The 24,150-nt window shown below is 43.4% G+C and overlaps 1 protein-coding gene across 2 annotated transcripts in view; it reads left to right on the plus strand.

Annotated features, from left to right (window-relative positions):
* Positions 1 to 24,150, plus strand: part of cpne2 (copine II) — a 269,036-nt gene that overhangs the window by 127,330 nt on the left and 117,556 nt on the right. The gene's annotated exons all lie outside the window — the stretch shown is intronic.

Below are 24,150 nucleotides of genomic sequence, written 5' to 3' on the forward strand. Positions count from 1 at the left end.
CTCTCATTTGCCTCGGCACCCATCCTTCCCCCACCACACCCCACCGTTGAGTGCATTCCATGCTGGCTGGCAGTTAATTGGCCAGCCAGCGTGAAAACATTGTCAGGAGCCAATGGAGGGCGGGGGCGGATATCACATCCACTTCTGGTCCCACTGATCGCGCTCCATGCCAAGCAGAAAATTCAGACCCATGGAGTTGGGAGTAGCGATGGACTGTAATCTGACACTAGTATTCATTTGTAATTAATTAACGATATAGGGGCAGAAGGTTTTAAGCCTTAAAATATTATCCAAGAATCTGGAGTGTGCCCTTGAGCCTCTGGAAATGGGCTTTGGAGAAAACTCTTATTAAATAATTTGGTAGTATACTCCTTAAAAGCAGAGAATTTTGTGTTGCCCAGCCTGTGAATAGATTCCAAACAAAATATGATACAAACAATGAATGTGGTGTTTATATGGTTTCTATGCTGCCATAGCAGCTTTAAGCAATGTATAGAGATCAGAGAGCTATTGTAACTTCATTACACTATGAGAATTGATATCAGTATCGATTTTCGTAAAGCTTCCTGCCATGCAATAGAAGGTTGAGTGGTAGCCAATAGACTCTCATACATGGACCAACACTCACACTGCGAGCTAGCTGGGTTGAAAACAAACCTTCCTCTGTCTTGTGAATCAGAGAGTAGTGTTCTTTTTGAGGCTGAGCGTTCTCATCAGGCAACTACAATGGGAAAATTTGTGCCTTCTTAGAATCTTTACCCCTTCAGTTACAGTGCCCACTGCTTTTAAAGGGCATTTGGCATTAACACAATTTTCCCGCTCTCGGCAGTGGATGATATAGGAGCAAAACGGTACAAAGCGCTTTACTTTGAGACTGTTTTTTTAAAATCTCCAACTAGTTTAATTTTGATTTTAACTTAATGGGTTCTTTTTCCTAAAGAAAGTTCAAGCACATACCATGGCTTTATAAAGAAAGCAACCATTTATTACTAACACATTAGAAGCTTTACATTAGAATCTAAACAATACATTGGATTTATGCAAAAATTTGAATTACCTGAACAATCAAACATGCCTTCTGAATTTCCAGAATGCATAACATCTTAAAAAATTAAAGGTCTGCCTTAAGACTAAGCCCATAACAAAAACCATAAGCTCATGGTTGCCTTAAGCTTGTCGAGAAGATTGATAGCAAGCAAGAAGATAGCAGGAAAAGGTGAAGGGCGAGGTTAGAACAGTTGTGATAGACCTGGCCTGTGCCTCACTGCACTTATTGCACTTCCGGGAAATGAATCGCTTTTTAAAAAACCCTTTTTTTAAACCTAGGACAACACCCCTGAGTCAGTGAGTCGTCAATAATAGGTTCCAACAAATACTACCCGCAACTGATTGTTTTCTCTGTGTTCACAATCTAACATATGCATGTGGTCAAAATCATCTCCAGCCTGTCTCGGCATGTTCTTGTTGTGGTAATCTCTTCTCCGTTGTGTGATCTTGCACAGTCTGTCCACAACGAAACCAAATTAGGTCGGCAGGTGCTCATACGACCTTTTGAGAGTCCTTTCCCTTATGTAGCAGGCTTTGTTCTATCAAATGAATTTTCACCACAACAGTAAAAATAAGAATGGTAAGTCAGGAGGCAGAAGTCTGACTTTGTGGGTCTATAGAATAGACCTTTTATCCAACCCAACAGGGGGGTACCAAAGAGGCACAGCAAGAAAAGACAAAGGGAGAGGAAGAAACAGAAGGTATCAAACAGCAGCAGGAGGACAAGGCTTGGATGAGGGAAGAAAACCTGTGATTAATGAAGAAGAGCGATTAAAATGAAGATTCTATGACAAAATCTACCTGAAACCGTCGGTGCACTTCATTTGTTATAAGCAGTTCCTTTGTAATTGGCATTTAGATTAATGGTAAATAGTTATCAACAACCTGGGGATTACCATTGACCAGAAACTGAACTGGGCGAGCTATATAGCCAGAGCAGGTGAGAGGCTAGGAATCCCACAGCGAGTAACTCACCTCCTGACTTCCCAAAGCCTGTCCATCATCTACAAGGCACAAGTCAGGTGTGTGATGGAATACTCCCCACTTGCCAAGGTGAGTGCAGCTCCCACAACACTCAAGAAACTTGACAACATCCAGGACAAAGCAGCCCGCATGATTGGCACCCCTTCCACAAACATTCACTCTCACCACCACCTACGAACAATGGCAGCAGTGTGTACCATCTATAAAGATGCACTGCAGGAATTCACCAAGGTTCCTTAGACAGCACCTTTCAAACCCATGGCCACTACCATCTAGGAGGACAAGGGCAGCAGTTAGATGGGAACATAACCACCTGGAAGTTCCCCTCCAAGTCACTCATCATCCTGACTTGGAAACATATCGCCATTCCTTCACTGTCGCTGGGTCAAAATCCTGGAACTCCCTCCCTAACAGCACTGTGGGTGTACCTACACCACATGGACTGCAGATGTTCAAGAAGGCAGCTTACCACTGCCTTCTCAAGGGCAACTAGGGATGGGCAATAAATGGTGGCCTAGCCAATGATGCTCAAATACTGTAAAAATTAATTTAAAAAACGTAAGCAACATGGCTGCCCATAATAAGTGAGGACAATATAAGTGTTAGGGATTGTACCGCCCTTGCTGCCCTGGCTCAATTTAGGCTTCCACAGGTGTCTGCACTGCTTTCCTATATTCATGGTCAAGTGGCTTTACTTCACTTGAGCCTAGACAATGACCGTTTCAGGCCTCGTCTGGTCCTGTCCTAACCTGATGTTCACAGAAAGGCTTTTTCTGGTAAGAATCATTGGATGGTGTTTAAGAACAAAAGCCTGCCCAGGGAGCATTGAGGCCATTTACAGCATTCTGGTACCTCATAAATTGAACCAGGTACTTTACAGGTCCTCATGGTTCAATTCCACTTTGGGTGATGTGTTTACACACTGAGCAAAATAGACTGTTTGATGACACATGTTAATAGCTCCTGGATATCTCTCAAGTAACGTGGTGATGTGGAAAGCTAGATATATCTGTGTGGTCACAACAATCATTGCTATTTCTTTTGCTGCACATTTTGAGCAGAATTTAATGCCCTATCCCACGGCGAATTTGATGACAGGGGAATTTGCCACGTGGCAGAGGGGGGTCCTTCCTGCTCCACCCCCAATTGAGACCCCCACTTAAGGACCTCATCTCCATTTTCAGACTTTTTCCTCTTGTTTTCAATTTTGCCCTGCTCCTCAGCTGGACACTGACTCCTCAGCACCCTTTTCCTCTTCACCATCCTCCTCTCGTCACCTTCACCCAGCGGCGGGGGCTCGCTATGCAGGGAGCTCAACAAATTAACCCATGGAGGGTTGCTTTCAGGCTTCCCGGGGTGGGTGGGGGGTTCCCTCATTCAAGGGTGCTCAGTGCCTGATTTAGAGACCTAGCATCGGGAAGTGGGAGGACTGCTGCAGGCCACCCTTGTCCTTGCTGCCGACCCCCCTCACCTGAGGCCCACACCCCATGATACCTCTCCCACCATCATTCACCTGTGGGAAGCAGTCCATTGATGATCCTTGGGTAGATGTCATACCAGCAGCAGCCACTCCCTCTTTGGTGGCACTGTTGTTCAGTAGAGTGGCCATTTTAGCTGGCACCTCTCTGTGGGCGGGACCTTTGTCCAGGGGTCCTTGATCTCAGGAAAGGCCCACCACTGTCCAGCTAGATGCCTGAGCGGCATCTCATTCGGCAAGCCTTCCCTAAAAGAGGAGATGTGGGGCACACACCAACTGGAAAGCCAGTGGCCGAGATTCCTGTCACCTCCATTTAATCCAGCTCTTTGTCTTATTGAGTGGTCACATGCCTTGAAAATCAAGATAGATTTGGCATTAAGCAGTACAGTTCATCTCTAGTCAGGAGTTTGTGAATACACATGAGAGATACAGCAAGGTAAGATGGGCCTGTATCTTATGGAGGTGACAGGCATCTCAGCCATCGGATGGAGAGCCAGCAAGAGCTCCATGTCGCCTTTTCCTGGGAAGGCCTGCCGCATCATGTGTCGCCTAGGTTTCTATGGGGATGGCAATGGTTTGAAATGGCTGTTTCTGTACTCACTGTGCTGTTAAATGCTTTTTGTCATCGGCGGCAGCATCCTTCCATTTATGAACCATGAGAGACACACAGCAAACAAATCCATTTCAGATGAGGTGTCTTCAGATGGTGCACCTTGGCTGGTGGCTGAAGGGGCCAGTCCTTGAGAGGCAGGTTCTGCCACAAATGTTGCACATCAAGCTACCAAGTGTTGTTGGGGGCTTTTGTTTTCGACATTGGCATCTGTTGCCAAGCTGCTGTAGCCACTGGTCATCGTAGGGGTGCATGCTAGCCTACAGGAGGTGATACCATTTCCCTCTGTCATCTACCAGTGACTCCCAGGTGTGATAATCCATGTCCTAGGCCTTCGTATCATGCTTGCAAGCATCCTTGAAAAGGAGCTTTGAGCATCCCACTCATCATCTGACTCCTGCTACCTCACCATACGGAATGTCCTTGTGTATGCGACTGCCTTCCATCCTGCAGACATGCACAAGCCAATGAAGCCGCCTCTATGTGATGGGTGCGAACAAACGTGGGAACTCTGCCTTTGAGAGGACCACTGCATTCGTGATTTTATCCTACCAGGATATACCCATAATGTACCACGGGCAGTGAAGATGAAAATTGTTGAGCTTCTTTTCTTGATAGCTGGCCTTTATACGGTGAAAGCATTGGGAACGAATCAATGGAACACTCTGCTCTTTGTCACTCAAGCAAATGTACTGTGGGTGATCAACATTTTTTGTTTATGATTTATTCACCTCAAGCAGAAGAGGCTGCCTTTTAGGACCTGCAATTTGATCATGTGATCTAGATAAAAGCTTCCTCTCTCATTCCTGCAAATGCCAACCTTAAATTTTAGTTACCTGAAAGCCTATTAGCAGACTGGAGGCGTTGACATGAATACGGTACTTTTTTGAAATGACATTTGTTTTTTTTGCTCACAATATTCATCTCTTCCAGAAATAAAAAGCTGGTTCAAAGTCACTGTGCTCCTTCTTCTCAATTGATAGTGAAGTTAGGTTGTCCCTTTTTCATCTCCCTACTTCGAAGTGCAATGGGGCTTGCATCAAAAATAAGTGTTGTAACCTTCAAAATAATTACCTACATGAAGCATTACACTATTTGAGTGCTGAAGGACTCTCTGAGCTTCTTAATTTTCTAACCACTTGTGATTTTCTCACATTACAAGACTGCCATGCTTGAAAGAACTTTGTGGTATTGAATCCCAGAGACCAGAAAGATGGCAGTGCTGATCTCCGTGCTGAATTGGCTGATGGTCAGATGGCAGTAGAAGTTCTAAAATTGGTCACATCATCCCTGTGCTAAGAAAGGTAAGAAAAAATTAGCTGGGGCTCCTGCTCCTGATCACCATCTTGCCTGGGAAAGTCCTTCACTCGGCCTCTCGGAGCTGAAGCCCTTCACCTGGCCTCGCGGAGGTCCTAGGCCCACTAATGGAGGAGAGACAGGCAAAGTAAATTGCAACACCACGATTTACTGGTGGTGTAGAGGCAAGAGGCATGACACCTTGATTATTAGGCAACCCAGGATCCCTTCCAAATTGCACACCTCCAGGACTTGGACATACAATCGCCATTCCTTCTTAATCACCAATGGGTCAAAATCCTGGAACTGCCTCCCTGACAGCACTGTGGGTTTACCGACACCACAAGGACCGCAACAGCTCAAGAAGGCAACTACCGCCATCTTCTCAAGGACAATTATGGATTGTCAATAAATGGCAGCCTTGTTAGTGACACCCACGTCCCAACAGTGATTTTTTTATAGAACAATCTCAGTGCCAAACAAGCTAAATCTGCCACCTGCTGAAAGTACACTGGGAATTCATAGTCTAGTTATATTTTGCTGTCTATCTTTCACTGAACAATGGTGAGTTGCATGCAAGGAATGAGGGATTGTAGAATTAACCCCATGGGCCTTTTGACACAAACCTTCCAGGTGATTTTTGATTAATGAAAAGAGCTGACGTAATCTACTTATTCTGATCATTAAAATGTATGTAGCCACCTTTGCTTCCTTTAAAAATTTTATTTTTTGTGGGTCGTATCATCTGTTTGTATAAAAGCTCGAACCCCTGCTTCACGAGTGTGAGACCACCACCTCCCAGTAACTTGACGAATAGAGCATTGATAAGCATTTACCCATTTTATACAGTAATGTTGACGTTGTGTCCTCTCTGAAGGTACCAGTGCACTAAGACCAACATTATAGCTCAAAAGTGTAGTATAAGGGTCTGGCACATATAGAGTTAGTGTGGGACTGAGTACAGTACTGCCCACACATTGATGTAAGAGAGCACATTACCCACATCCAGGGTCAGTCTTGTGTTGGACAGAACCGTGTGTACCAGCAACCATGGAGCCAGCTCCTAGCTTGTACCCTTGACTGTATATTTGTAAATAGTCCTAAGAGTCAATAAAGGCTTACAGTTAACCTATGTATGACTACAAAGCTGTATCCAACACCCTACAACAAAAGCCTAAATGTTTGTTGTAATACAGGAGCCCAATTCCTTGCGTGTGATATCAGTTTGAGGTGGCTTAGGCTAACAAAAAGATACCAACTTGGACACCTCAAGATAACCTTGAAATGGCACCTGCAGTCAAAAACACATGTCTTTACTTTTGTACTGTCTATTCCACCTGCTGCAAAGGTAAAATGGTTGTGGTCTGAAGCATTAATCACAGCCTCAGGGCATTGCTTCAGCTGCACTTCAGGGAAGCATTCTTGGTTCAACCATCAACAACTGTTTCATCAACGACTTGCCCTTTGTTGTAAGATCAAGATAGGAGCTTGTTTCTGACAATTTCATTCTTAACTCCCCAGTAATAAATCAGACCATGTCAGCCTGAAGCAGGGCTTGGAAACACCCTGACTTGGGCTGGCCAGTGGCAGGTGACATATGCCAGATTAAGACCCTCTCGAACAAGAAAAAAAAACTATATCTCCCTGTCTCCCATCAGCATCACCATCATCGAATCCCCTGCCACAACTTCCTGGAGGTCACCAGTGGCCAGAAGCATAACTGGACTAGACATGTCAACACGGCTATCAGGGCAGGATAGAGGTAGGGGGCTACTCTATGATGAGTGCCTTGCCTCCTGACCCATCAAAGTCTCTTTACCACATTCAGTGTTCAAGTCAGGAGTGTGACAGAATGCTCATCTCTCACCTGGTGTAGCTGTCAATATATACTGAGATAGACCCAGATAAAATGTAACCAACTGAAATCAGTGGGAGTCTCGCACATGATATTGTGATCTCATGCCTCAAGTATGGTCAAAAGCTTTAGTTTTCTGTTTTTTATTTTGTTTTTGCCCTGCAATATTGGGAAATGGTGAAGACAAATAGTAAACCCAAAATTAAAAAGGGGAGAAAAGTAAAGAAAGGGAAAGACAGAGGATCAGTCTGGAGGAGCAAGAGCTGGGACTTGCTGCACACTGGGGCGCAGCAATCAGGCATTCAGGTCTGCACTGACATCACAGAAGGCAACAGAGTGAAATGGGCGACCTTCCCCCATTCGCAATCCCCCTGATCAAGGGATTCTGCTCCAAATTCTGCCTCTGCAGCCATTGATTTGATGTTTTAAAGTATAAAGCATGCACGTTGAAAGATTGTAAGGCACTTCATAAATGTACGGCTGCTTCCATTCATAAACTTTAGAAAGATTTGGGAACTGGAACCAACATTCTTCCATTTCCATTGTTTGTAATTGTTTCTTTAAAACAAAAGGCTGTAATGACTGCCCGTGGATGCTCTGGTACATGGTGGTCCACCCTGTTAGGGGGCAGAATATATGAATTTTCCATTGTGTTGCTAATGCCTGCTGTCAGGAAGCACCAACCAGGAGGCTAAGGTCACTCCACAGTGAGGAGGGAAGAGCTGAAGGAGCATCATCATTGGACCACTAACTTTCACTGCTGGCTCTCAGCTAAAAGCAACATGAGTAGAAGGCCAGAGATAGATCTTTCATCCTATCTTAGGAAACACATTGCCCAAAAAGCCCAGCCTGAAAAGAGGAAGAACAGAAGGATTTCGCACAAGCAATGTATTAAAATTAAAGGCCTCAAACACTAGATAACCTGTGGATGAGACAGTTCAGTTATGTGGAGACTGGAGAAGCTGGGTTTCTTCTCTTAAAAGCACAGAAGGTTAAGGGGAGATTTCATAGAGGTTTTGAGAATCATGAAGGGTTTCAATACCAGCAAATAAGGAGAAACCGATTCCACTGGCTGGAACCAGAGGACACAGATTTAAAATGATTGGCGAAAGAACCAGAGGGAAGATGAGCAAAATTTATTTTTTATGCAGCAAGTTATGATGATCTGGAATAGTGGATGCAGAATCAATAATAACTTCTGGAACGGAACTGGATATATACTGAAAAAGGAAAAAAAAACGCTAGGATTGGGCAAAATCAGTGGTGTGGGACTAATTGGACACTGTAGCTCTCTCAGCAAGCTAGCGCAAACATGACTGAATGGCTTCCTTCTGTACACTCTGATTCGATGATATCTTTCCTGATATTGGATCAAATGTGTCAGTGTGAAACCTTGAGCAGGTTGGGGAAGGATCTTGGTGTGCTTCACTTTAAAGCTAGTGGCCTGCACTCACAACTATTACTGTACAGAGCATCATGCTGTGATTGCCTTATGCACATTCAGCTTTTGAACAGCACTTCCAAACTGCAGCACAGTTATCAAAGGGTCAATGTTATTGGTAATTAAGTGGTATTAACTAGAACAGTGCCCAATGCCTAGGAACACTATTATAACCATCGCCCAACTATATTTAAAGTTAATTTAAACAGATTTTAATTATAATGTGAAGTTTAACTCTGTCCGTTTTTGCATAAAGTGTTCATTACTGGCAAAAGATAATTAGCTTAATGAGTGGCATGCTCATGTGAATACAAAATACCATCCATACATTTATACAGCTGCATTCAGTGTTCTGTGGTTATGAAGTTGCTCTATCAAACACGAGGGATCTGCCAGAGCAAAGCCCCAGCTTAGCAGTAGGTGTAAGGATAGAAATCAAGAAAGTTACCAAAATAATTGCACAGGAGGTTTTCTTTTTGCGAGGGGAGCAAGGGACCAGAGCAGGGAAGGTCGAACGTTAGCCGGTGAAATTTGTGTTACCGGCTGTCCAAGCTATTGATAAACCTTCCAACTCAATCACTCCAGTCCATTAAGAAAGTTCTTTTCATTGAAAGCTTTGAATTGTTGTAAGCTCCTCAGTGCATTAAAAATCTAATATTGCCCAGTTTAATAAGGTATGGGGAATACAGTTGCTCCAACAACTGGGGCAAAAATTGACAGATAAAATTAAATTCCGAAATGCATTGGGGTGGAAATTAGACTGGACCCATTCTCGGGTATGAATTTGGTGAACACAGAGGCCCAAGGCTGACCCAAAAATTGGACCTCAGGCCTCATCTACATATATAGGGAGAATTGCCAGTGCCTATTCCATTTCCACAGGCAGCTCACCCCATGAGAAAATGAATCTTCGGCTGCAGCTCACTGGCAGTGACCCTCAAGTAAGTTCGGATGGACAGGACAACAACAGGCTGCCTTCTGCTGCTCCTGGGTTGAAAGAAAGGTGCCTTATAAATCAAAAGAGCTAACACTCACCTTTCACTGGGGGGATGCTGAAGAATCCTGATTGGAGTAGGCCTCACTCCTGCCCCAATTAGTGATAACTAATTTTAGAAATTGTTCCTTCAACAGGTATCAGCCCCCTCGTTGACACATTCGAGGAGCCTGGCATCTGTTAATGGTGAATTTAGCAATGGAACCAATGCTTGCGCAAGTTGGAAAGACTTAGCCCCACTGCTGATTGCTGAGTTCTAACCCTGTTTTGTGCGTAGGAAACGGGTACGCAATACATCCTGAGACTCTGTCCTTGCTTTACTTATTTAAATATAATCTGATTTATCATTAACTGATGTTTGTGGTCTACTTCAGTGTTGTTAAAAAGCATGTTCTAAGCATTCCAGTAACCCAAGAAAATTCATTTAACTAGGGGTTAACCAGGCAGATAGAGCAAAGTCTTTTTCATTTCATTCTGTGGATGCGCTGCTGAACACAAATCTTGGAAATCCTTGGGATCCTGCTTTCCAAAGGGAACACCCATAATAAGAATGTTGTGCAGTGAACTACCCCAAACTTTCCCTGAGGGAGAAAGGCTTCTATAATTTGCAAATTCTGTGGACATGAGCTGATGTCACTTGGTCAAAATGGCTCTTACAAGAACAGGACTATTGTCCGCATCCATGGCTGCTGACCACAGTGAAAATCCCCCTCATCGCACAGAAGAACTTCAGTCTGGCTACCCGAAGATCTCAAACTGGGCACCTTGGCCTCTGTTTGCTGTGACATGGCTACCACTTCATTCTTCAAGAAGCATGTGTAACACAGTTTATGCTAAACAAAAGTGTGTGAACAGTTAGAATTATACACCATGCTTCAAATGGTGCTTATCAGTTTAGTCTTGTTCATTTGCTGCAAGTGAAGGTGGGTGACTCTTGTTGGCAACTTTTGCCCTTTTCGTGGATGCCCCTGTGCATTTACTGGAGGTTGGCTTTCAGCCCCAAATAAGACCACCCATTGTCAGGTTCACCTCCCAACCGTGAAAGGTGTAGTTGTTTCCCACTTGCACTCAACTCCATTATGAACAAAGAGTCTATTCTAATGCCACAGCATTATATAGTATATATATATGGTACAACTATAGTATAAGGGCATTCGGACAGTGTAAGGGTTAATGTGGGACTGGGGAAACATTACCACCCACATAGTAATTTATAGAGTCACATGATGGTAGACTGTGTGTAGAGAAAAGTCTGAAAGGAGCCAGCATGGAGACAGAACCCATGCAAGGCAATACCTTGGATATGTATACAGTTATGGGTTACTAATAAATGATTTATGTTTAACCATACAAGCCTCCAGACCTCTTAGTGAGACAGCAAACAACCTTTACAACATAGTGGCAGTGAAGGATAGATCCTGAAACCACAGAGAAGCTGGAGAAGGAGCCCAGAATCTCAAAGCATGAAGAAGTAAAGAAACTGAAGTCTGACCTGAGAGAATTGCACCTAAATTGAAGATACAGTTGGTGACCGCCTAGAAGAAAAAAGCAAAAAGCTCTATTGTAAATGTGGTAGCTGAAGGACTCCACCAGGGCTTGTGGAAGTCCATGCCAGACCTGATCGAATACAGAGTCAAAGGACCTAGCTAGGTTACAAAAGGCTGAGCAAAATTCAGAAAAAGAAAAGAAAAAGGTTGAAGGCAGCAGAAAGATCCCCCCCCCCCCACCACCTTAAACCAGCTTATATTTCACCCCTCTCCTAACTTTACTCAGTTCTGCTGAAGGGTCATGAGGACTCGAAACGTCAACTCTTTTCTTCTCCGCCGATGCTGCCAGACCTGCTGAGTTTTTCCAGGTAATTCTGTTTTTGTTTTGGATTTCCAGCATCCGCAGTAGTTTTTTGTTTTTATAGCAGAAAGATCTACTGTGCAGATGAAAAGCCAGACCTGATCGGACGCAGAGACAGAGTCATAGGTCCTGGCCTGATCACAAAAGCATGAGCAAAATTCAAAAGAGGAGAAAAGGTTGAAAAGCAGTAGAATCCACTGTGCAGATGAAAAGAAGAATCTGAGTGAACACAGAGTCAAGGAACCTAGCCAAATCACAAGAAGGGTGAGCAAAATACAGTAAAAAGCCTGAGATTACCTTTTAAAATAGGCAGCAATCAGGGCCAACACATCCAGCAAGAATGCTGCAGCAACAGGCCCACAGCCGGCACCATAACATGTGGTGGCCGAGGTCGACTGAAGAAAAAAAAGTCTTCTTAAAACGGGAGGCAGAGTTTAAAAATCATCTTCCAGTTGATTCCCATGCTTTGAGGGGCAGGTAGCTGGCCCAAACGCTTTGGTTTGTTGTTTCCTGGAGAATCAATTAGTTTGAAAAAAAGCAGCCCCGTCGGCACAACAGGAGCCCGCCAAAGCCCAACAAAGCACAGGAAGAGCAGGCAGAAGGAAAAACGGCAGCTGTGGAGCCATTTGAAGTAGAAGAAAAAGTTAAAGAGTGCTCACCTGTTATAAAGAATGGCCATGGTTAGTAAATTAAAACTACCAGAAGCGTTTAGGCTAAGGCAAGGGCCAAACCAGACCCAAAATTGGGTGTCTTAGAGAGGAAAATCTTTAGATTACAGAAGTACTTCAGGATTAAGCAAAAATCAGAAAAAGTGCAAGTTAATATTGCTTGATGTATTTGCGGATGAAGTAATTCTAAGACAAGATATAGAAATAGATGAATCCTTAATCACATTCAGTGAGATATTAAAAGCCTTTGACAAATATTTTAATCTCCAAGTTATGGAGAGTGCAGACCTTAAAAATAGGTCTAGGATATCTCCAATAAAATGAGGGAGACAGAAGACCCCAGAGAGAGGCAGACAGGAGACCCCAGGCCGAAGGAGACAATACCTAAGCAAATCACAAGATGGTCACAGAACACGTCAGTGCAATGAAATATATGAGCCGAAGAATTTAATCAGAAAAAAGAAGAGGCTGAGAAGCAGCTGAAAGGCTTAAAAATAGAACTTTTCGAAAATGCCAACACATTACGCCAAACTGCAACAGCAGGTGGCAGTGCAGAGCAAGCAGTTGGCTGAGAATGAAGGAAAGCTATCTGAGGTAACCCAAACGAAATGAAACCTGCAAAAAGAAAATGAAGCTATTCCACAGGAAAATGTTCGTATCAAATCTGAGTTGAAAGAAGTACAGCCAAGCATAACAGCAGGTGGAAAAGGTACTCAAAGAAGTTGCTGCCCTGGGAGACCCTTTAAAGAATCAATATGTGTCCATGGAGAAACACAAGGAACTAAAAAAAGATAGTGAATATTACTTCAGAAAAAGTTGGAACTATCATAGCATTCAGCAATGCACTGAAGTACAACATGAGCTAGCAAGAGGTCAACAAGAAAATAAACATTTGAAAGAACAGCTGATTGTCCTTCAAGATCAAATGCAAAATGAATACATGACTCTTCAGCAGAACAAAGAAATTAATACTTTCTTGAACAGCAGAATGGAAGAGCAGCAGAAGAAACTCGAGGAGACTCTTTTGAATTACAAGAAACATCGAATCAAAGCAATTGAGCTTTGCAAAGAAAAAGACAACCTAATGAAGGCCCTTCACACACTACAAGAATCCCTTAGGTCAAAGTTTGTTCTTCTGGAAAATTAAGAAGGGAAGCAAAATTAATTAAATGTCACTCTGAACGAACCAGCTGAATGGAAAAGAGGAAGCATTGAAAGGAAAAGCCGTAGAACTTTCCAAACTGTGAGCAGATAATGAAGCCATGAGTAGCACAGTTACAGAACTGAAACAAGATGATGCTTCACTGGAGACAGACCTGGCCAACAGTCAAACCAAAATGAAGGACAAGGACAAAGCTCTGCTGAAGATGGAGAAAGAGAAAACAGAAATAAGGTCAGAAAATGAAAATCTGACGCTGAGGCTCAAGGAACTAGAAGAAAAAACACAGGATGCCTCAAACTTACTGAGAACTATTGAGTTGTTGAAAAATGAAATGGCTGAAATTGTGAACCAAGTGGAAATGAAGGCTCCGTTTTTGAAACATCAACATCCAGCAAGAACATGGCGGAATCCATGGATAAAGAAAATCTGAATCCTTCCTAGGAGTGAATGGAGTGAACATTACCTTCGGAAGGAATGGGACAAACCCATGGTGTCCGAACAAAGCAGACAGGTTGTTGACAAAGAGAAATGCAACTCAAAAGACTGCAAAAAGCGAATCAGATGGAGACAACTGAGTACCGGGCACGCCAAGTACTACAACTTTAACGCCAAACCAACAAAGTCACCCCAACACAACTGCGACTAGCATTCCTCCAAATGTGACAGAACGAGATCTGGAAGAATTGTCAAGCCTCCAGACTGCCTGAATGTATAAAGTCAGAGATTTGAGGTCGGGGGAAGGGGCAGCATGGAAGTAAAGAATATTGTATTGTAAATATATTTAGTTAAGGACTTGGGGGAGAGGTTTTAATAAGGGTGTTCTGCCTGAGTAAGGGTTAATGTGGGATTGGGGAAACAGTGCCACCCACATAGTGATATAAAGAGTCACGTGATGGTAGGCTATGTGTAGAGAAGAGTCTGGAAGGAGCCATCATGGAGACAGCACCCATGCATGGTAGTACCTTGGAAATGCATATAGTTATGGGTTACCGATAGATGGCATATATTAACCTGGTTTACATTAAACATACAAGCCTCCAGACCTCTGAGTGAAACACCAAACAACCTTACAACAGCCCCGTCCTTTCTTTGACTCACTGCAGGCCTTTCTAGGAGATGTGATCTCACTGGATTTTGAGATTTCAGGCCAAGCTTTCTCAGCAAAAATTCCCTCTCCCTGAATTGGCTGGCGAACATAGCCTGTCCCAGGCAAAGGGGAAGCAGCGATGCCCAAGTCACGGACATGGTACAGCGCCCACTTCTTCTTGGGATCACAACACCTAAACCCATGTCTTTCAGTGAGTATTTAATTAATGCAAGATTAACACTGGGGATGGACCTATTTGGTCTTGGCTCGTGCGTTTGAAACAGAGCCTCTGAGCTAAAATGCTTTCCTCACCTCCGTATTGCTTATGTTCTGACTCAGCCTGTAGCTGATCCATATCTCTGAATCACTGCCAGCCTTGTTTACCAATGGCTTAATATTGTAGCAGCAGCTATCCTGCAGCTAAGTTTTATTCTTTAATACAGATTTCTATTCAAGTGGATTTCTAAAGCCAAGTTCTTATATTCAGGCCTCCATGTGTGTTTGTACCATGGTTGTCTCCAGACCTTCTGTTTTATTAGTTTCACTGAATCTAGAGTCAGTTGAGCTCTGATTCTTTCATCTGTGACTCATTGCTTTGACATATATTACCACAATAGTACTTCAGTAATCATCTTGGCTTTTTTATATGCAAATGGTGTTACTTCTAATAAAGCCAATAAGGAAGCCATTTCCATAAGAACCACAAGAAAGCAAAATAACCCTGAAAATATGAATACTCAGATCTCCTCTTCAGCAACAACAACGATTTTCATAATTTTCATTTATAAAGTTCCTTCAACATTGTAAAAAGGGCCAACGTGCTTCAAAGGTGTATAATCAGTCAAAAGTTGACACTGAGCCAAAAGAAGGAGACATTAGGACAGGTGACCAAACAATTGGTCAAAAAAGCAGTTAACAGTGTCTTGCAGGAAGAGAGCAAGGTGGAGAGACAGAGATTTTGGGAGCTATTTTCAGAGCTTGGGGGCTAGATAGTTGAAGATATGGCCACCAAGGATGGGGAAAAGGAAGTTGGGGATGCAGAAGAAGTTGAAGGAAAGCAGATTCCTCAGAGGTTGGTAGGATTGCATTGCTATTCAGAATTATCATTGGAAAGTTGAAGGAGAAAGATCGAAGAATGGTTTTCACTCAGAGGCATTTTTCAGCAGAGAATGCTTTACCAAGAGTGACTATTGAAGCAGATTTGAACATTATTTAAAGTAGAATTACATATGAATATTGACGATGGAAGGATATAACAGGAATGGGGTTAGAGTAGATTGCTCCAGTTGAGGATCTAGTAAAGGTTTGATGGGTAGAATGGCCTTCATTTCTTCTATGAACGCTCTGATTCTGCTTGACAGCTATTGTCTAATGACTCTTCTATCTGAGGTTCTCTTTCTCCCCTCCATAATATTACTCTGTGACTGTCACTTCTGAAGTGGTTAGGAACAGGTTCCTGTGTCCAGGTCTGTTCTGGCGGAGAACCAGCTAATCTTTAATCCGATTAGTTCTAGGTTAAGTTTCGCTTGAGGCCCTAAAACTAAATTGCATTTTCTGGCACAGGTAGTGTGGATAATACTGGAATTCATTACAGTTCCACAGCCCATTGGTAACTTACTATGGAGAAACATGGAAATAATTGTTATAGTGTAGCAATAGAAATCCATATGACTAAAACCAGCAAAGGTAAAAATTCAATAAGTTAACGCAAAACAAGCCAGGAAACACTTTCTTAAATTGTCTCCCTTGATTACCGCAGGAGCAGTTTTCTATAATGTTCAAATAGCTGAGTTTTTTTTTTAAATGTCTTAAATTTTTTACGTATTGATGTATTCCTCTTTGTTATCATTGGACGTCAGATTTTGTGGGGCTGTCAGAAGGTCCCATTACAGTTGAAACTTACCTTCCAATTTTCTTCTCTTTCCTCTAACCTCAATAGGCTCTTCTGCATACCCATCTCTCTGATCCTGAGCTGATAAAGTGAGGGTTAGACCTCCGGGAGCAATTTTAATCTAACTCGCCCTGCGGAAAACTGACAGGATTGGGCGGAACCTCGGTTTACACCCTGCCAGTATTACTCTCCATCGACTCCAATCAGATGGGGTATAAAAGCAATGTTGCACCCACTCCTATCAGTTTCCCGATGGACTGGTACGGTTAAAAATGACCCCCTGTGTGCCCCTGTAACATGGCGGCTGCAGTTATTAATTTGCGCTAGTGTTGCTGTGCCACCTGTAATGATTCAAGTTAAAGAAATCAATGCAGCCAGGAAAGAAATGTTTTGAGCCTTAAGGAATTTAGACCTCTGCAGCACTTGTGGAAACAGATTTCAGTAACTATGATTCATTTAAACCTATCTTTAGCATTCTTTCTGTAGAGTTTTAAAGTATTATCAGATTTTCTGTGGCATCATTTTGCAATACATTGGATGATGCACTGTTTTATAAAGACCACATAATGCCCTGTGTTGTTTCTGCTGCTGACTTGGGCCTTTCTGCAACTGGCTGTTTAAAGCCATGAGGCCTGATTGTTGTATGAACACATTGCGGGGTCAATTACAGGCTAATTGCTCTGAAGAAGATCCTGATAACAATTAGAAAGTTATTGTCGTTTCTCCAGATTGGCAGTTTGTAAGACCCCAGCTGCTTCTCAAGGTTAGAAGAAAGCGCCAGGAAATTGATTTGATGAATGTTCATTTTCTATTAACTCTGACAGATATGTGGTGTGTGACTGTGACACGGGAGTGTGACAGGTGTATGTCAGGTCTTTTATATAGACTAGCAGATCTCTCATAGTCCAGGGCTGCGCTGCCGGAAGAGGACTGCTGAGAATGTGGAATTGGGCAATGGATGCACATTCCCAATAATTTTAGAAAGAAGATCATAAGAGGTCTCGCAGAGACAGTAGTACAAGTGCACTTGGTGCATGGGATATAATTTTTTTTTTAAACTTTTTCTTACCCACTGCAGGTTGATAAACACATACAACAGATATGATCAACTGTTGTTTTCTGTTTTCACACAAGATAGCCAGCTGCAGTAACCATTTAACATTGATTGCAAAATATAATGATTGCTGTTTGAAATGTGTCATATTTTAAAATCCTGACACGCTCTGGTAAAGGCCAGTCTTACTATCAATCATAAAATTGAGTAGTAAATAGTGTTGTAAGTGCAGTTGGGGGAGATGGTGGCATAATGGCAATGTCATTGGGCTAGTAATCCAGAGTTGCAGGCTAAGACAAGGGTTCAAATCCCATCATGGTAGCTGGTGGAACTTGAACTCATTTAATTAATAAAATCTGGAATTGAAAGCTGTCTCAGTAATGGTGACCATAAAATTATCATCAATTGTTGTAAAAACCCATTTGATTCACTAATGTCCTTTAGAGACAGAAACCTGTCGCCATTACCTGGTCTGGCCTACATGTGACTCCATGGCCTAGCAAGTTACTTGTTCAAGGGCAATTAGGCAAATTGGGCAACAAATACTGGCCTTGCCAGTGATGCCCACATCCCATGAAAGAATTAAAAAAGTTAACGCGGAAGAACCAAGCCAAAACAGCATCTTGAGAGAAGGTAAGGAGATTGAGTGGGAAGAATGATGACCAATATGACAAAGTCGAGTGCACCAAAACTTCCCAAAAATGTTTCACAGTTTCTCATCAGCCAAGGACTGTAGGGTAAACTTGGGAACTGATGAGAAATTGCCCTTGGGTAGAAAGCAATGAGGAGTTATCTCAGGGCAAAAGACAACCCAGAGTCAGTGGGAGTGGGGGTGGTTATCCAGGTTTGGTATGGAATCACTGCTACTTTTCATTTTTGTAAATGGCCTAGATTCAGAAATTCCATGGTAAAAGTGGTCACATTTGCCAGCCCAAACTGGAGGGGCAGTGGAATCAGGACAAAACAGCACAGAAAATACAAAGTGATTTGCACAAAATAAGTATGTGGGATGTTCAAGAGCAGAATAAACTTAACACCGACGAACCCAAAGTGCTGTACACAGCATGGAAAAATAAGCAACAAATGCACTCAATTAATGATTTCCAAATAGCTAAAGATGAAATAGATTAAATGCAGAGTGGCAATTATCAAAGCCAATAGAATATTGAGTTACATTAGCCAAAAAGTAGAATACAAGTCTAAGGAAGTTATAATCAAATGGGAAAGTCTGATCAGACCACACCTTGAGTACTGTGCCCTATACTGCTTTTCAAGACACTAGCGTGACAGTCAAGCACTGGACACATTGCAGAGAAGAGCGAAGGGTCTGCGTTTTGAGGAAAGACTGGAGAGACTTACACTTTTCACCCTTGCGATTTTATGCTTTTGTCTCTGAATCTGTAAACAAATACATGAATTAATACATGTAAATGGCATAAACAGTCAACACTTTGCATATCGTTGTTCAAATAATTTATCTCATAAGTCCAAAACATTCATGTGATGATGTTTTGTGATTTTTATACGTCTGTATTTTTGCACTGGATTACAAGGTGTGGGCTGCACAGACAGGAAATCCTTGCAAGCTCCATGGGATGTTTGCTAGCCTCTAAAGTGAAGGATCTTTTATCCAGACCTGCTGAGTTTTTCCTGGTAATTCTGTTTTTGTTTTGGATCTTTTATCCTATCCTGAAGCATGATGAGGGAAAATGGGACTTCCCATGATTGACATGGAAGCAACCCATTAGGAGGAACCAAACCATTGCCAAAATTAGTTAAGCACACTTTCCCTTTCACAAAGCCGTATTGACTCTGCCTGAATACATTGTGATTTTCCAAGTATTCAGCTATAACCTCCTAAATAATGGCTTCTAGCAATTTCCCTATGTTAGGCCTGTTCTTATTCTTACTGAAGGGGCCCACAAATGGTTCCAGTGTAAGGGGAAAATTCAACCCTTTCAGTAAGAATAAGCCTAACATCTGTCATAGGGAAATTTCTAGAGCCCATTATTAAGGAGTTTATGGCAATATACTTAGGAAATCATAATGGGCCGTAACCTCCGAGCTCCCCAGTGTTTGATTGAGGGTGTACCCCAAAAATGCTATGGGGAATCCCTCTGGGACGTTCTCAGGTAAGGGTTTGCATAGCAATTGCCCGGAAGTGCACACTTCCTATGAACAATTGCGCTGCGCTGGGAACCATCCGAAAATGCAGTTTAAATCACAAACTTTGAATGGTTCTGCCAGGGCTATACCAATAGTTACCCAGAAAAATTTAGAAGAATTAAAACCTCTTCTAACTCCTGGGTCACTATTGGAAAGCCGGAGACCGATCCCCCCACGGGACTGCCCCAAAAGCCCCAACCCTCCAGGGAACACCCCACCCCTGACTAACCACCCCCCACCCGCTTCACGGTATTCCCCACCTGCCGACCGCCTATGAGATTCCCCCCACCCGCACGGGACTCCTCACCCGACATCCGCACTCCTCCCCCCGCAGGCCCAACTCTTACCCCCACCAACCTGACCCCGCACATCCAGCCAATGCTCCCAGCATCCCCCCGAATGTCCGACTCCACCCCCCCCCCCCCACCCCCACCGAAGTCTGGCCTCCCCTCAGCCCAACCCCAGTCACCCCCCCTCCCCACCCCCGATGTCCGAACCCACAGAACCCCAGCCCACCCCGAATGTTCCACCTTCTCCCGATGCCTGACCTCCCCAGCCCTCCCGATGTCCAAGCCCCCCAGTCCTCCCAATATCTGAGCCCCCAGCCCCCCCTGATTTCCAACCACCCCCACCCCCTCCCAATGTGCGACCCTCCCAGCCCTCCACCCCTCCTGAATGTCTGGCCCACTCCACGCTCTCCGGATGTCCAATCCCCCAGACCTGCTGATGGCTGACCTCCCCACAGCCCCACCAATGTCAGAACCCGCCCACCCCCCCACCGATGTCCGACGTCCCCCTCAACCCCCATGAATGCCTGGTCCTCTGCACCCGCTCCGTGTCCGAAACCCCCAGCCCCCCTTGATGTCCGACTGCCCCCAGTCCCCACCAATGTCCGACTCCCCCCCCTCTCCCAACACCCTCCCTGAACATCTGGCCCTTTGCACCCCCTCCCAATGTTCGACTACCCCCACACCACCCCTGATGTCTAACCCCTTCCCCCTATCCCCACCTGAGCTCCGAACACCCCCACCCCTCAAATACTGTTTCACTTACCTTAGACACCTACCTTCTCCCTGGCTTGTCAATTTCACTGTGACCTTTAATCTTACCTGCTTTATGGCAGCTAGTGCCGTAAAAAGGGGACTTGTCCTCCTTGAATTCAAAGGCGCTGGACTTCAATACTGGACTTTGGAGACAGCTGCGCTGCTTGAGGCATGGAAGAAATTTGGCGTAGGTAAGTGGACACGGAGTGGCAATCTGACGTTGATTGCCACAATGAGGATGTTATGGCCCAATGTGATCAGGCAGAGTCAATATGGCTTTGTGAAAGGGAAGTTGTGCTTAACTAATTTATTAGAGTTTGCTGAGGAGCTAAAAAGCAAGATGGATGGATAAAGGGGGACCTGTAGATGTGGTGTCCTTGGATTTCCAACAGGCATTTGATAAGGTGTCACATCAAAGGTACAAGATAAGAGAATATAGTATAGCAGTAACATATCAGCATGAATTGGTTAGCTAGAGGATTGGTTAGCTAACAGAAGCAGAGAGTAGGGAAAAATGGGGATTTTTTTGGTTGGTAAACTGTAACTAATGGAGTGCCTCAGGGATCAATGCTGGTACCTCAACTATTTATAGTCTGCATCAATGACTGGATGAAGGGACCGAATGTATGGTAGCTAAATTTGCCGATGACACCAAGGTAGGTAGGACCTTGGTGAGATCACATCTGGAATACTATGTACAGTTTTGGTCTCCTTATTTGGAAAAAGATACAATTGTGTTAGAAGCAGTTCAGAGAAGGTTCACTCGACTCATTCCTGAGATGAAGGGAGGCAGTGGAGGCTGGATCATTGACTTTATTCAAGACCGAGTTAGACAGATTTTTGATAGATAAGGCAGTCTTGGGTTATGGGGGCAGGCAGGAAAGTGGAGTTAAGACCACAACCAGATCAGTCATGATCTTATTGAATGTCCGAATGGCCTATTCCTGTTCCCAAGTCCTATGTTCCTAGCCTTAATAAGAATTTTATTACAAATTATTTTTAACCTATTTTCTAAATGTTGCCTTTACTAAATTTTGCTTTTTGATTTATTTTGTTTGACAGCTTTACAATTTGAACTAATCAGGAAGTGGAGAATTTGAGTGAGATCGAGTGAGTGAACAGGAAGTGCAAACCATTGTTCCATACTTTATGTAATATTTCTAGTGAGTTTCCTGTTGTCTTGTCCACAGTAAGTCAGGCATTACAATATCTTATACGATCAGGAATATTAGTCTGGGAATTTGCTAGTAACATTACATTAATGCCTGCTTTTAAGGACAGCTATTTCCTGTGGTAACTATGACCCACCTGCCAAAGCTGATGAGCTGGAGGACCAGGAGAAGTTAGTCCCCTTGCATCATCAAGACGGTGCTGGGGAGACCAATTGAGCCCAAACAGGCAGTGTGCGGGTCATGAACAAGATGAAGATTGGCCAGCAGGGACATGAGTACTGGACAGTAGATCGGATGGAATGGCCAGTGGCCAATAGCAGCCCACTGGTTTAATGTGGAACACTCTGTCAATCAGATAAGTAAATTATGTTTCTGATGGCAGCCTCTGGTTGCCCCTTTAAAAACAGTTGCTGTGGCTGATGTTTGCCTGAGATCCAAAACCAGGTGTTAAGTCCCCAATTTGTGTATTCAATGGGCCCAATGCTTGCTTCAGACAGTCGCCTTGGTCCTACATGGCGCTTTAACCAACATGGGTGTTGCACGTACCCAGCACAGAAAGAGCATGTGCACCCTGCGCACTATATCAAATTCTTCACTGCTGATATATGCTATTATGACACAGCCGATGGTAAAGGCTGAGTTGCTTAAATCCCAAAGGGAAACTTGAAACAACTGTCATAACCCATTTTTGCAATTTGTATGTTTTGAGAGGCAGGCTTTGAATTACTAACAGTAATAAGACCACTGAATCTCAAGAGGTTTTTTTATAAAACTAAACATTTATTAATAAAGAAAGATTGTAAGCACATATATATATCTACAAAATTACTACTATAATAACTACAAAAATCCCCTAATTAACCTGACTTTCAGTTACACCCTCATTTAGGCAACAGTAAAACCCATAGGGCAGAATTTTTCCCTTGGCATGCAGGCTCAGAGGGGGCAGTCGGGAAGCCAACCGCCACCCGCGATTGGGCCTGGAAGGCAATTTCATGCTGGCGTGCCAATTAAGGCCCGCCCAGCGTGAAATGCGAGCGGCAGCGCTCAGCGCTGCCTGTGCGGGTGGGGGGAGGAGTCTGTATGCCCCCAACTGTGTCTGCAAAGGAACCAACTTGCAAGGAACCTCATTTTGAATTCATAAGGTCAAATGTGCTTTGCCTGGGGTCTTCCTTTAAATCTATGGGTAAAATCTTTAGCTGAGCTAAAAAGAGTGGGGCGAGCACAAACTTCATGCATGTGTGCGAGTTAACGCTATATAATCTCCCTGAGGCAGCTCTCTGTCTCAGGGAGATAAATTGATTTTTAAAAAATTAATTGTTTTATAAGTGTGATGAAACGTGTCCCCTCACATGAGCAGGAACATGTTATTAATGAAAAAATAAGGTTTTCATTTGCTTTGGGAAATCTCATCCCAAACATGGACAAGGTTTCCAAAAAGGCGCAAAGGCACCTTGGCCTTTTCGCCTGCCCACCAACTGTAAGGTTGGATGGGCAGTGAAAAATTTCTTTTAATTAGCTTTTTAACGGCCTTAATAGGCCTTTTAATCATCGGCGGGTGTGCTGCCGAACTGGCGTGCGCCCGCCGACCAAAATATCATGTGAGCATGTGATGACGTTGGGACACACACCCGATGTCATTGCGCGTCATTTAATGTCCGGTCGGGTCAGGCACATGCCCATCTGCAAAGCTAAAAATATTACCCATAGATTTAAAGGAAGACCCCAGGCAAAGCACATTTGGCCTTATGAATTCAAAATGAGGCTCCTTGTAAGTTGGTTCCTTTGCAGGCACAGTTGGAGGTGTACAGGCTGGTTAGATCTTAAATACTTCTGCCTAACGCATAATTTCCTTTCTCCTTTATACATATCTTTGTCTTTGAATGTAAATTTTCCATTCTATCACTAGGCTTTTAATTTTACCTCTTCTAACAATAAAATCTTTTGATTCCACCAATTTTATTAGTAAGCTGAAGAAAATAAACACATTGCTTAGTGTCTTCTAGCTAGGTGCAAATTTCACCCATTCTTTTGAATGCTTTATTTAATAATGCAAATTGCCCCCTTGACACCTGTGTTTCTAAACTTCCCCATGTTTATCTAATTACCATTTCAAACATACTTCTTTCTATACATCAAAGCACCCAGACCCTAAGACACACAGACATAGACACAGACACCACTAAACTCTATTTTTAAAAATAATTTCCAATAACATTATAGACAGTAATCTCTTCATGACAATGGTGCTGCATGATAAAATTTCATTATTTCAAGGCCATTGTACCATGAAGTAAATTGTACACGTGTGTTCCCTCTAAGGTTGCAGTGAACACTGGTTTCATACAGGGATGA

This window comes from Cetorhinus maximus, chromosome 6 (assembly GCF_964194155.1).
Source record: "Cetorhinus maximus chromosome 6, sCetMax3.hap1.1, whole genome shotgun sequence".
Taxonomy (NCBI): domain Eukaryota; kingdom Metazoa; phylum Chordata; class Chondrichthyes; order Lamniformes; family Cetorhinidae; genus Cetorhinus; species Cetorhinus maximus.